Raw genomic sequence first — 15,064 nt, 5'->3', positions numbered from 1 at the left:
GTTACACTAAGGCCCACTCAACATTCCATCCATTTCAGGGGCCTGACCACAGAGTCTCCAAGATTCATTCTCACCAACTTTACAAGGACACCCGCCCCTCCCATCTTTGAAGAGAGACCACAAACAATGTCATGGAACTGATGAGAAGATGAAGTTCTACCCCAGGCTGAAGAAGATTCTGTAGGCAAGGACTTGTTAAATGTTAAAATAGGCACCTCAAGCTTCTTTCCATCCCCTTGAACTTTACAGATGGGGAAATGAAGGTACAGAAAGGAAAGCTGATTTGCCCGGAGCCATAAAGCCAAGAAGAGCATTTCTCCAGCCTCCTGACATCCTGCCACTGTAAAGGAGCTGGGCAGTCTGCTAATACTATGTACAAGTCAGTCATGTGATTTACATTTGTATACGGTTAAATGGCAAGTCTTACGTATTGCTTTTTATTTTTATTTATTTTTTTCTTTTTAGAGACAAGGTCTCCCTCTGTCACCCAGGCTGGAATACAGTGGCATGATCATAGCTCACCACAGCCTCAGACTTTTGGGCTCAAGCAAAGCAACCCTCCTGCCTCAGCCTCCAGAGTAGCTAGGACTACAGGTTACACCACCACACCCAGCTATGAGTCTTATGTATTATGAGAACCCAACCCTGATAGTAATTTTTATATTACTATCACCTGAGTCATCTGGAACATAAGATAAGATGTATTGAGTCAAATCAGTGATAGAGAAAACCAGTGCTTCAGAGAAATTACATCTCAAGGCGACACACTGCAGACACACACCCTAAAAGTTCATGTTTGAAACAGAAATTTTAATACAAATTTCACTTTAACCACAACCACTATAAGTATTCTTCACTCACTAGATAGTGTACTTGACACTCACGTATTTGGACTGTTGCCAAGGTGCACACTGATAAAGCTTTCCACTTTCTTACTGAAAATGAGTATCAAGAATATCCCTCCATACCTGGTACCCACAGGCAGCATTCATTACAAAGCATTTTCTAGCCATCTAAAGTTGCTGAGTCTTTTTTTTTTCCCAGCATATTATGGGGGTACAGATGTTTAGGTTATGTATGTTTCCCTTACCCCCTCTCCTCCCCCCAAAGTTGCTGAGTCTTAAAAAGCCTCTGCTTTGCGTGACTAAATCAAAAGGGAAAAGGAGACATTTTTATGGAGAAAAAAATTATTGTATCAGCCATTTCTTTATAGAAAAAATTTTATCCAGATTAACACTCTACTTCTCCTTTTACCATACACCCTTCTGTGTTGGTTTGCCTATTTTATGACATACACGTGTTATTTTTATGCCTTGTTTTTAATTACTAAGAAAAAATTACTATAGTCCTTTTGGTATCACCTACATTGGCAAAACTGCAGTCCCCTACAAACCACCAGAAATGGATGATGTTGTCTAGGAAGCCCACAGCTGTGATTTCGTCTCAAGAGGCATCCTCCTGGGTGACAGCAAATGTTGCTGGGCTCTGCAATAGTTTTTAAAGGTTCTTGTATCTGTTACTAACTTGGGAAACATTATCAATGGCTTGAGATGCTCTTTTTACAACAAAAACATTTTTCCTCTGTCATCAATTAGGAAGCAAATTTGTGGGAATTTTTCCTGGCCCTTCCTGTTACTTTCGGACAATCATCAAGAGCATCAACAAATCAAGGTTCCCTCCATTTGAATGATCACAGGCATTCTTGCTTGGTCCGTAAATAGGCTAGAACTACCTGGAAACTGATCTCTTTTCCAGTCATCTCCAGGGCAGCTTGCCAAAGACTGGACTACGATGTCTTAAACTTAACCACTTAAGCTAATACAATTACCAAACTGCTAGAAATGCAAAATTTCCTCAGCAAAGCACATCCAACCTGATGCAAATAACCAAGTTTCGAGGAGAAAGGACAGTCCGCCTGCTTCGGGCGGCCCTCCGAGCGAAGCGGCGCGCGGGCCCCGGCTGCAGCAGCACCTGCAGCAGGCCTGTGGAACTCTGCCCGCGTCCTCTGCTTCCCGCGCCGCGTTCTGGGGACCGCAGAACAACGCTGTCCCCGCCCTAGGGAGGGGACCAGGATGATGGGGCGGCGGCGTCGCCTCTCCCGGGGCGCCGGGAAAGCAAAGCGCAAGGGTCAGACCCCGCCTCTCGGCACGCAGGCGACCTGAAGGACCCAGAACCAGCTGGGACCCAACACCAGCGGACAACTGCCCGCGAGCCCCGGGGGACTCCGGAGCAGGGAACCCGGGACTCGGGGAAGGAGACGGCGCAGGCGCGGGACGTGCTGGGTGTGGGTGAGCGGGGAGGGGGTGGTCCAAGAGGGGGACGGCGCAGGCGCGTGGCCCGCCGGGGTCTGCGGGGCCGCCCGGGCCTGGCCGCGCGGGCGGCGCTGAGGTGAACTGAGTCCTCGGCGTAAGCTGAGGGTACCCGGCCCTGGCTCTTACCGCGTGGCGCCGCATGGCTCGCTCGCTGGCTCCGGGTTGGGGCCGGGCGGCGAGCTCGCCCGGTGGCGCGGCCGGGATCCGTTGAGTCCGGCCTCAGGGCAGCAGCCAACCCCGCGGCGCCGATCGCCCGGCCCGCCCTGCCTCCCTCGCGGTCCCCGCCCTCGGCCCGCCCATTCACCGCCCCACACGGCCGCGGCCGCCTGCGCAGGCGCTGTACGGGCCCCGCCCAGATCCCGCCACCACGCAGGCGCCCACAGCCCCGCCCATCCGGATCGCGTCCCTCCGGGCGCTGTGTTGCGCTGGCACCTTGCCATTCGGGCGTTCACCAGTGATGCCCGGGCAGCCAGTACGCATGCGTCAGGTCTCGAGCCGGAGCCTGGTGAAGTGAGTGCACCTGGAGGCCCGGCAGGTCAAGCGGGATGATACCTAGAGTCCCCTAATCCCAAAGGCTCTCCTCAGCGCGGAGGTCCGTCATTTCTGCAGCACGTATTTACTGGGTGCCAGAGACGGCGCTAGGCAGGAGCCAGACAATGGGGCAAAAACCACACAAGCTCTGCCCTCCTGGCGCTCCCAGTGCATCAGGGAGCGCAGACACAGCACAAGTGAGCAACCAGACACACACGCACGCATGTTAGGCTAAATAGCCTTTGTCAAGTTAAAGAGAACGCATTGCAATTATCCTACAGGATTTTCCGTTTGATGGTTTGAACTACTTTAATAAGTTTGTCTTTTATTGTGTCATTTTAGGTTCCTAGGAAAAACGCAACTTGGTCTTGATATAATTTTAATATATAGCTGGACTATTTGCTAATATTTTTAGTATTTTTGCATATACATAAGAGAAGTGGGCCTACACTTTTGACTTCTTGTGCTGTCCATGTCTGGTTTGGTATTAATATTATACTAAATTCACGATGAGTTATGGGGAATTCCATTTTCTTCTTTTTCTGGAAGATTATAAGATCAGGACTTTTTATTTTTTCTAATATTTGCCGACCTCGCCTATAAAATCATCCAGGCCAGGTGTTTTTCTTTGGTTTTGTTTTTTGTGAGATTTTTGAGGAGATGGGGTATAGATTTTAAACTAAGCATTCAATGTCTTTAATGGTTCTAGATCTAGACAGACTTTTCTGTTTCTTCCTACTTAATTTTTCTAAGTTCTATTTTTCTATAAAACTGTCTTTTTTGTCATTGTTTTCAAAATCATTGGCATAAAGTTGTTCATGTGATTCCCTATGGTTTTTGTTTTAATATTATTTATTTCTGAATAGGTAATACATTTGCATATTTCAAAATTCAGAAGGCACTATGTCAACACCAACACCATTCTTGTAGTTCTCTAGATGCAACCAAGTATGTCCAGTTTCTTGATGTCCTTCTAGAGATATTTATGAATATAAACAGATGTCCAAATAAACAGGTATGTTATTTTGCATTTTTTTACATAAATAGTACTGTACATACTGATCTGTATCTTTCTTTTATTTTTATTTTTAGAGTCTTGCTCTGTTGCCCAGACTGGAGTACAGTGGCATGATCATATAGCTCTCTGCAGCCTCAATCTCCTGTGATCCTCCCCACTCAACTTCCCAAGTAGCTGGGATCACAGGCTTGCAGCACCACACCCCACTTAATGCTCTGTTACAAGGACACTTGTGATGGCATTAAGGACCCACCTGGATAACCCAGGATAATCTCCTCTCACAAGATCCTTAATTTACCAAATCTGCAAAGACCTTTTTCCAAATAAGGTAGCATTTACAGATTTCAGAGATTAGGACCTGATATCTTTGGGGGCCATTATTCAGCCTTCTACAAGTATGCATTCTTTTGTGTCCACTTCCTTTCTCTCAACATTAGGTCTGTGAGATTCATCTGTCTTGTTGCATGTATCTGTGGCACACAACATGAATGTCATTTTGGTTGCTGTGTAGCATTCCATTGGATAAATTTACCAGACCGTGGTTTATCCATTCTATTGATAGACATTTGGGTTGTCTCCAATGGTGAGGTATTAGTGTAAGGAAAATTGGAATAAGCACAAAAGATCCCTGGCGTCTCCCATGGAAAGCTATGCATAATTAGCACACGCCCTTCTAAGTTATCTGATTCTCATTCTGTGGGGTCTCCATGCCTTTTATTGCCTTTGAGCTCTTCTCTAACTCTGTAAATTGTAGAAAACTGATAGCAATACAAACGATTCTTACCTAGGGACAACCCTCCCCAACAGTGCAAAAGGCAATTTTGCCTCCATGTGCAAGTTTATTTCAATATTCCTGATCTGTGTCTCTGATCTTCGAATTTTCCTTTTAACTAATAATAACATCTTACCGATTCCCTCATCATTAATGAGTTTAAACTCTTGGACACATGTTTATTTTATATTTGAATGAGAGTCGTGATTTTGCTTTTTAAAAATTACCTTTTAACATTAGGAACAAAATTGCTACAAACATTCTTGAACGTAGCAGAAATGCTCTTAATGAGCAAAAGCCACAAAAATAGATTTTCTACCATTGAAATTCCAAAGCCAAAGAGCCATTTTCCACCAAGGAGGAGGTTGCTGAGCAGACATTTCCTGAACAGCAGCCCGGCACCAGACCTGGGGGACCACTGGATGCTGTACCCAAGGCTGGAAAGGGCAGAGGTGGGTTCAACCAGGTCCCAAGCCTCTAAGAGCCTTCTCTGGCTGGGGCAGCAGCGTGACCTTGTCTTACATCAGGTGAGATTGCTGCTGAGGTTTCCTGGCATAATTGGCAGGATTCTTAGAGGAGGTGGCATTTGAGGAGGGTTTCCCTAAGGTGGGGGTGCAGTGGACAGCATGAGAAAAAAGAAGGGAAGGCAAACAGCATCCTCAAAAGGGACCAAAGACAAGGCTAGGCACGTAGATGTGCAGATAGGGGACCAGAGCAGACAGCCCTCCCCACTAGGCCTCGGAACCTCAATTCTAGAGTGTGGACAGGGTCAGTCACTGCAGCTTTGGGACAGGGGAGAGACATGCTGTGAGATCTTCTTTAAGAAGACTGGCCTGGTGGCACCCACAGGACGGAGAGGGTGACTGTAGCAGTCAGGGGACCTGGGATGGTAAGGGGGTCAGAGGGAAGCTGAGTGATCTGGGGTTGGGGCGCAGAACCACACAGACTCCACGCCAGGTACCACCATACTGGACCTTGGTGCAGCATCTGGGTGGTCCCATTGGCTTCACCCACCCCTCATTCTCCTGTCCTTGACCATCCTCCTCAGCTCCCAGGACTGGAGGGACAGTAAGAACAAGCAATTGGGACAGCTGCTGGCTGAGAGCCAAGCAGAGACCTGATGAAGTGCCCAGCCCTGGGGAAGCAGGAGGCCATCTGCAGGCACAGGAGCCCTTCCCAGGGTCCTGCCCCAAGTGGCAGCATTCCGGACGTTGCCATGACCTCTGTTAAACAAACCTTCTAGGAGGCCGTCATTTGGGACTGAGCCCCTGCTCTAGGCCCGGGCAGACCAAGCCAGAATGGAGTCACTCATGCTAAAGTCCCTCCCCTCCCCCCTCCACACCACCACCCAGCACCAAACTGAAACTAAGGTGTTATCTGACCTTCCTAGAAATCAGGAGACAGAGAGGTAATAGCCAAACCCCCAAACAGGCCAGTTTTAGCCGGCATGATAAGGAAGTCTCCTCTGCTTTCTGCTTTAACCTTTGCAAGGAAAAGGCCTTTGATTGCTTGAGCCCAGGAGTTGGAGGTTGCTGTGAGCTAGGCTGATGCCACGGCACTCTAGCCCAGGCAACAGAGTGAGACGCTGTCTCAAAAAAAAAAAAAGAAAATGCCTTTGAAATGACCAATCCGCTGCGTTCTCTTTCTGTGTTCCTCAGCCCTTTTCTGTTATATTAATGAAACCAACATCCTGTGCTCAACTCATCAGAGCACTCATTCTATTTTATGGAATGGAGTGTTGCCTGATTTTAGAATTGCAAATAAAGCCAATTAAGATCTTTAGGCTAAATTTGCTGTAATTTTGTCTTTTGACACCTCCACTCATGGGCTAAGAGTGCCCCAGCCTCAGGGGCTGACATTCCCCTCCTGCCAGCCCCTGCTGGCCCTGCAGTGCCAGCGCCGCCCCCAGGACCCTCTTTGGCCCAGCACCTGTGGCTTCCCGATGACCTGCTCAGCTCATTCTGAGCACCACACCCCGAGGCCCACCCCACCACTGACCACCCCACTTGGGCCCAGCTGCCTCCGTCTGCACCACAGCTGGAGGAGACAGAACCAGTGGGGGCTGCAGGCCAAGTTTTAATCAGAAAACAGCTGTTCCCAACGGTTAGCAAGCAATCAGCTCCGAGTGCCAGGACATCGGGCTTGGGATTCTTCACGTGCTCTCTCAGAGCCAGCCATGCTCTGGGTCCTGGAAATGTGCAACTGTCATCCAAGCAGGAAAGTGTCTGCAAACAGAGGTGAGCTGCCTGGCCTCCCAGCCATGCCCACTCGCCCCATGTACTCAGTGACCAGGGCCAGAGGCCAAGAGGCTCCCTGGGATGCCCAGCTGGAAACATGGGAAGGACAATGACTCGGGCCAGGCTGTCCACCCTTCTTCATGGCCTACAGAGATCAGAGATGGTCTGACCTTCCCATTTCACAGTCATGGAAACTGAGGCCAACAAGAGGAATGGTGAGCTGGTGCTTCCCTTGTGCCTGTTCCGTGTTTTCCCCAGATTTGAGTTCAAACCCTGGCTCAGACAGCTACAGGCTGTGTGACCTTGGACATGTTCCTTAACCTCTCTGTGCCTCCATTTCTCCTGTGAACAATGGCAATACTCCCACACCTGTCAGGGGCATTGGAGACTAAATAACAGGGCTCCACCCTATTAAACGGCGCCCCTGCACACCATGCTTCTCTTCCATGCACTTTGCGCAGAGCAAACACACAGCTAATACCAGGGCTGTTGGAAAGTATCCAGCCATGTAATATGTTCTTGTGTTTTTTTTGTTTTTGTTTTTTTTAAACAGAGACTCATTCTGTTGCCTCGTCACTCCGGGTAGAGTGCAGTGGCCTCATCATAGCTCACAACGACCTCAGACTCCTGGGCTCAAGCAATCCTCCTGCCTCAGCCTTCCAAGTAGCTGGGACTACATTCGAGTACCACCATACCTGGCTAATTTTTCTATTTTTAGTAGAAAAGCGGTCTTATTCTTACTCAGGCTGGTCTCAAACTCCTGACCTCAAGCAATCCTCCTGCCTTAGCCTCCCAGAGTGCTAGGATTACAGGTGTGAGCCACTGCGCCCGGCTTGTTCCCATTTTATTAATAATGGCTGGATACTTTCTGGGCAGCCCTCGTATACCTTAATGATTTCTCAGCGTCCAGGCCCCCCAGTATAGAAAGCAATGACCCTTTACTGGCCTCCTGATCCGACTTCACCCAGCACTGGTGTGATATTGTGATATATAATTTAGGGAAGAAAAAATGTGTAATTGGCTTTCCTAGCACTCATAAATTCTTAGCTGGGACACCTCTGTAATAAAAGAGAGATTAACAGAAAAAAAGAGAAGGCATACAAAGTTATTAATGTGCATGTAGACTTGGGAGTCACACACAAATACGAGAGTCAAAAGAGGAGCTGGATGACTGAAGTTTTTTGTCATATTGAGGTTACAGAAAGAGGACCTGGTCAGGCGCGGTGGCTCACACCTGTAATGCCCCCACTTTCAGAGGCCGAGGAGGAGGATCACTTCAGGCCAGGAGTTTGAGACCAGCCTGAGCAACATACGGGGACCCGGTCTCTACAAAAAATTTTAAAATTACTGGGCATGGTGGTGCACACCTGTAGTCCCAGCTACCTGGGAGGCTGAGGTGAGGGGATGGCTCAAGCCTAGGAGTTCAAGGCTGCAGTGAGCTGTGATTGTGCCCCTGCACTCCAGCCTGAGTGACAAAGTAAGACCCCCTCTCTAAAAAGAAAGAGAGAGAGAGAAGGGAGGGAGGGAAGGAGGGGACCTGTCCCCCAACACCCCTGACAGTGTGGGAGTATTGCCATTGTTCACCGGAAGAACTGGAGGCACAGAAAGGTCAATGAATATGCTCAAGGTCACATAGGTCGTGGCTATCAGGGCTGGGATTTGAACTGATGTCTGGGGAACCACAGAGTTGGTACATGGGAATAGAAAATAGGGTTTGGGGAATTTTAGGGGAAGGAGGAGGTAGCATCCAGGTTATGGGAGAGTGGAGGGAGGGAAGAAAGCAAGTAAAGGCTGTCTTGTTACACAGATGAAAATCTCTCAGAGAATCTCAGAGCTGCTCTCAGAAAGAACACAGATGGGGCCTGGGGTAGAGGTTTCTCTGTGAGACCTTTAAAAGGGTCACACTTTAGTGGCCCACACCTGGAGTCCCAGCTACTGAGAGGATTGCTCGAAGCCAGGAATTAAGGCTGCAGTGTATTGTGGTCACACCTGTGAACAGCCACTGCGCTCTAGCCGGAGCAACACAGTAAGATCCCATCTCTAACAAAAATAAAAAATAAAAATAAGTGCCAGGCTTTAGTCCCTTTTAGTCTCCCTTTCCTGTTAATCTGTCCTAGATATGGATACGGGGGCCTCAGAGAAAGCCTGTTTGCATCTACTGTTGACTTCTCTTCACTAATGTATGAATAGATTTCCTCTACAGATGGAACTCTCCTCCCAAAAAGAGCTTTTCAGGGCTATTCTGATGTTTGCAGCCCTTCTGAGTAGCCATCTCGAAATGTGCCAAAGAAATATATTTTGCGGTGAACTATTCTGGTTTCCTTCAATAAGAAGAAATACACATTTTGGTCTTCATCCCAATTCCTGGCACACAGCTCCTAAATGGTAAGTGTCTTTGGGGGCATGCTAATGGATGACAGGTGACTGGGGGATGGGGGAGCCTCAGGATGGGGCTGGTTGCCAGGGAAACCAACCACAGTATTAGAGGGTTAGAACTTTCAGCCAAATCCCCCAATCACCAGGGAAGGGGGAGGGGCTGAAGATTGAGTTGACCACCAATGGCCAGTAATTTAATCAATCCTGCCTATGTAATGAAGCCTCTGTAAAAACCCAAAAAGGATGGTTGGGAGGGCTTTTGGGTTGCTGAACACCTGGAGGTGGCACCCAAGAGGGCATGGAAGCTCCATGCCATCCCCAATACATACGACCCTGTGCTTCTCTTCCCTCTAGCTGTGCTTGAGTTGTATCCTTTTATGTTAATCAGGTACATGTAACCAAGTGTTTCCCTGAGTTTTGGGAGCTGCTCTAGCAAATTACCAAACCTGAGACGGGCGTGACGGGAACCTCCAATTTATAGCCAAGTCAGACAGAAGTTGGGCACAACCTGGGCACCCGCTACCCGGGATTGGCATCTGACGTGGGGACAATCTTGTGGGACTAAGCTCCTGGGGTCTGCGCTAACTGCTAGAATTAAACTGAACTGTAGGACACCCAGCTGGTGTTGGAGAATCAAGTCAGTGGGAGAAAAATCCACACATTTGGTCACAGAAGTGTACTGGGTTGAGTCTGAGTATAGCGAGGAAATACACTTTGTTTTCCCGTTTAACTGGGGAACACAGGAGACCAATGTCAACCTAAATAATAGAGAGGGAGGTGCTCTAAAAGAACACGATGTTTATTTGGGAATAGGCATTGCAATGGGAACGCGGGGCCATAGCGAGCTCTGTGTGTGTCCAGGAGCGGAAGGAAGACAAAGGTTTTTAGAGGAAAAACGAGGAGGATTCCATAATTATTTTGAGATAATTATCCTTGGCTCCAAGGATCAGTAACAAAGGTGGCACCAGTCCCAGGTCGCAGAGGCAGTTGCAGAGCATTTTGTGTGTGTGTGTGTGTGTGTGTGTGTGTGTGTGTGTGTGTAAGATTTTGACCTTTGTGTACAGTGGTGGTTTTGTGGTCTTTTGTGTTACTTCTTGTTATCCAGCACTCATGCATGAGAACCTCCCTCATGGCCTTCTGGGCTCTATTTGTCAGGATTTTTTAACACAAGGGACTCCATTTCGATTCTGACAACTTTCACACCAATGACACATCACGGTGGAGACCTGGGAAGAGCTGGGTTGACTCAGATGAAGGGATTTCCAACGCAGCTTTCCTGAAGGCTTCCATAATATTTACTGGCATGTGTCAAAGTGTCTCCTTTGACCCTTATTTAACACATAAGGCTCAGAGCGCTGTTACTGGTCTAAGAGATAGAACCAAGTCTTAGCCCCTAAATTCTGTGCAGGGGATTCCAAACCGGGGATGTCATCTTGCACAGGAGCCTCCTGGGAGTCCCGCATACATCTTAAAGCTAACAGGCCCACATCTCTTCGAGAATCATCATTGGGACACAACAGCTCTCTTTTAAAAATTCTCCCTTTAAGGGTGGATTTAGGCCAGGCCGGTGGCTCACACCTGTAATCCTAGCACTCTGGAAGGCCAAGGAGGGAGGATCGCTTGCGCTCAGGAGTTCGAGACCAGCCTGAGCAAGAGCAAACTACTAAAAATAGAAAAAGTTAGCTGGGCGTGGTGGTACTCGAATGTAGTCCTAGCTACTCGGGAGGCTGAGGCAGGAGAATCCCTTGAGCCCAGGAGTTGGAGGTTGCTGTGAGCTAGGCTGATGCCACAGCACTCGCCCCAGGCAAGAGAGTGAGACTCTGTCTCAAAAAAAGGGGGGAGGGGAGCGGGGGTGGATTTAGTTGAGGACAAATTTTGAGTAAATGGGTAAAAAGTAGGGTTGATTGTTATTTGTAAAATTTCTGTTTTTTGGAGAGAGGTTCTGGCTCTGTCACCCAGGCAGGAGTGCGATGGTGCGACCACAGCTTACTCCAGCCTCGAACTCCTGGCCTCAAGCGATCCTCCTGTCTCAACGTGCTGGGATGACAGGTATGAGCCACCGCACCCAGCCAGGGTAAGGTTTTGAACCCAAAACTCAGCTATAAATAAATGATGCTGTGTTTTTAGGAAAACCTGGGGCAGTTCAGAGTTTTAGAAAGATCTGGAGGAAAGAAAGACAAGCCTGTTGAGAAAACCACCCTGGGGAGGTAGTAATCTTAAATTGTCACCAGGCCTGGCCTGTCACAGCAGCCAGGACAGGAGAGGGGACGGGGTGAGGGAGAGGTACCCGCATCAGAGATGTCAGGGCTGGAGCTGCTGTCGGCCAGGCCACTCAGGGCCTTGGGCTACCAGCCAGAGCCAGGCCGACCTGGGCACAGAGGGAAGGGGCAGGAGAGGTGAGACCACCAGGCAGGCAGGGGCCCTTCCAGGAACTTGATGGAGAAGGGAGAGACCCAAAGGCCATAGCTGGGGGGCCGGGAAGAGTCAGCAAGGGGTGTTCCTGCCTCTTTTCCTGCCTTACAAAAGCCACAGTGAGAGAGTCTGCTGATGGGCAGGGGCGGTGGGTGCCGAGCAGGGAAGGGATCCCCCTTGTAGGGTCCTCGCCTGGCCGGTGGGTGGAATTAGGAGCTTCAGGGTGACTGTGAATTGGAAGAGATTGGCGTGGATCATAGGAAGACGAGGCCACATGGGATGTGTCTGTCCCAGGTGCTCACTGATGTAGCCCTGGCCAAGGGTGGTGACAGCCCCCTGCCCTCTGTGTGGTCAGTTGACACCCTGGGCCCCCTCTAAGAGGGTCATGAACGTGGAACAGCACGGCGGGTTCCATGTCGAGGGCTCAGAACACTGGCCAGAAGCCATTGCATAAGTCAGCTCAGGCTGCCGTGACAAAATGCCACAGCCTGGCTTGGACAACAGACACTTACTGTCCCACAGTCGCGGAGGCCAGAAGGTGCCATCAGGGTTGGTTTCTCCTGAGGCCCCCCTTCTGGCTGGCAGATGCCTCCTCCTTGCTGTGTCCTTACATGGCCTTTTTTCTGTGCACACCGGGAGAGTGAGCCCCTGGTGTCTCTTCTTGTAAGCACACCAGTCCTGTTGGATTGGGCCCTCTCCTTATGACCTCATCCTGAATTACCGCCTTAAAGACCCTACATCCAACTACACTGGGGGTTAGGGGTCAATGCAGGAACTGGGGGGGGGGGCACAATTCAGTCATAATAGCCACAGAGTCATTTCCAGGTAGAGCCTGGAAAACGCCAAGGAGGTCAGGAAGGAGCGAGGACAGAGTGCGGGCAATGCCAGCGGGCAGCAGTGGGACTGGCCGCAACCCCATGGCCTCAGTGTGGCTTGGCCAGGAGGAGGCCTGGCTGGGTGGAGGCTGGGGGCCAGCCTGCTGGGGTGGACAGGGCTCCTGTGGCCTGCACCCCCTGACTGGAAGCCCAGGAGTCTTTTCCTGGCCCAGATGAAAGAGGCCTGCCTGGGAAACATAGCTCACAGCGTCTGTCTAATGGAGAACATGAGCAAAGATCACAGATGCCTCAGCTTGTTTCAAATAACTTTTTTTTTTCTTTTTTTGAGACAGGGTCTCACTCTGTTGCTCAGGCTAGAGTGCAGTTGCACAATCATAGCTCACTGCAGCCTCAAACTCCTGGGGTCAAGCGATCCTCCTGCCTCGGCCTCCGGAGTAGCTGGGCCTACAGGCACATGCCACCACACCTGGCTAATTTTTCTTATTTGTAGAGATGGGGTCTCGCTATGTTGCCCAGGCTGGTTTCAAACTCCTCGTCTTAAGCAGTCCTCTCCTCGGCCTCTGAAAGTGCTGGGATTACAGGTGTGAGCCACTGCACCCAGCCCCAAATAACTTCTGATCACCCCCTCCTCTCCGGTATTTTAAATACTGTTCTCAGAAAATAAAAGAAACAGCAACGATTTCCCTTTCTCCATTGTCTCTCCCTCCGTCTGGCTCCATTTTGCCCCAGAGCCCAGTGGCAGAGCTGGGAGGTTGGGCTGGCCAGGCACTGGGCAGCCACAGATGGAACCTGGGACAGCAACCCTGGAGTAGGGGGACAGCAGCGCCCCGCGAGGCAGCACTCTGCACCCCATTAAAATTGCAGCTACATGTAAACGAGCAGTAGTAGCATCTGCTGCCTTCTGGGTAGCCCCGGAGCCATGGGGTCTGGAGGCCACCTGTCCAAGGTCACCTAACCCTTGAGGGAGTCCCTGGGGCTGATGTGGCTTTTCCAGAGCCTCAGGCCATCCTGATGACTTCTCTTCCAGTGGCTGCTTAGCTGGCAGCTACTCGGGAACCTGAACCTGTTTTGGCTCCAGTCCTCAGGTTCCCCTTTGACACCTGAATGTCACATCCTCACTGTCTGGCTCCAGTTTTGACAGTGACTGAAAACTCTCAAGTGAGAGTTTCTGGAAGGCCCCGCCCAGTCTGCCCACAGGAGGGGAAAATAGTTGGTGTGTGGACTGAGCCTTGGAAGGGCTGGGGTCCCTGGGTCCCCCTGTTCTAGTTGGAGAACTGGCCACAGAAGCCCTGAAATGGCCTTCCCTGGGACACATGGCCATGTGACGTCCAGCCAGGCTGCCTGCCTGGGGCCGTGGGCACCACCTGGTTTGGGAGCTCGCGGAAGAGCAGCCTTGGTTGCCCACAGCACTTGGTCTTTCCAACCTGGCCAGAGGCGAGAAACGCAGCGGGGCCCTGCCTTCCAGGAAACCATTTACGTGTGTGCCTGCCTAGTCACGGCCCCGCTGGCCTCTCCGTACCGTGAGAACCGGGTGACGCAGGGCTCTGCCGGGCAGCTGACCATCGCTCGGCAGGCATCCCTCTCCCGCTCGTCAGGCCGACTGGGCTCCACCACCCGCCCCAGCCCTGGCTCTGGCAGCTCCCCCTCACCCACGAGTGACCTGTGAGCCTGCCTGCTGACCCGTGGCAGCTGCTCCGTTTGGATCTCAAAACTGAGCATCTGTCACCCCTCAGTTTTTCTGTTTATCTTTCCAGAACTACCTTTGACAGCCTGTCGTGGTCAGTCCTTTTAAGGCAATCAGGGCATTCTTTTGGGGGTGAGTATAAAAGTCCTTCTAGATTTCTACATGAAATCCTACCTTCTCTTTATTCAGACAGGGCACATACCAGGAGGTCCAGGCCCGTGTGCCTGTGTCCTGGCCACGGCTGGTGGGCGAGGTCCGGCCCCATGTCACCCAGCATAAAGGGACTGAGCTTGGGGAGGGAGGAGTCAAGACCCTGGGATCTCAGCCTCTGCCCCTGGATCGACTCTGGGACGCCGAGTGTGGTGGGGATGCTTTGTGTGCCTTCATTTCCCCTGGGCCTTGCCAGGGGCCTGGGCTCCCCAGTCAGTCAGCTCTTGCCTGAAAAATCAACTCCTCGCGAGAGACCTGCGATACGGCCCTGTGCCCAGGAAGGTAGGGAGGGACAGTGCCGTCACCTTTTAGGGGCTGGACACTGAGTGGGGCCAGCGGCAGCCCTTTCCTCGCCGGCAGACATCAGACTGGGCAGAACAGCGTGTTGTCCATGCAGCTCCTCCAACGAGGGCAGGACCCACTGCCAACCCCGTGAGGGTTGTGGGGCTTCAAGGCCTCGAAGAACCCGAGGGTGGAGGCACACCCTCTTGCTGAGCCCTAGGTCAGCCTCGGGCCAGCGAAGGGCGACCCTGAGCTCAGGGCTGCTATCACCGGCCCTGTGTCACCCCAGGACACCTCCATAACCTCCCACTGTCAGCGACCTGGCCTTGGCTGCAGTGACGCTCCGCGGGCAGTGGTGTTTGCGGACAAGCTGAGAAGGGTCACGTTGCAAGTA

General features: G+C 50.9%; 1 protein-coding gene across 1 annotated transcript in view; it reads right to left on the bottom strand.

The window, feature by feature from the left end:
- SPECC1L (sperm antigen with calponin homology and coiled-coil domains 1-like) overlaps positions 1 to 2,534 on the bottom strand; it is a 150,110-nt gene extending 147,576 nt beyond the window's left edge. The window contains exon 1 of the mRNA XM_012661007.1: positions 2,439 to 2,534. The gene's annotated coding sequence lies outside the window, so the exon portion shown is untranslated. The remainder of the gene's footprint in view (positions 1 to 2,438) is intronic.
- Between the last annotated feature and the right edge of the window lie 12,530 nt (positions 2,535 to 15,064).

The sequence above is a fragment of the Propithecus coquereli genome, unplaced genomic scaffold (assembly GCF_000956105.1).
Source record: "Propithecus coquereli isolate 6110/MARCELLA unplaced genomic scaffold, Pcoq_1.0 Scaffold698, whole genome shotgun sequence".
In the NCBI taxonomy this organism is placed as follows: Eukaryota; Metazoa; Chordata; class Mammalia; order Primates; family Indriidae; genus Propithecus; species Propithecus coquereli.
Note: the sequence above shows the minus strand (reverse complement) of the source record. Positions and strands in the feature narration are given on the sequence as shown.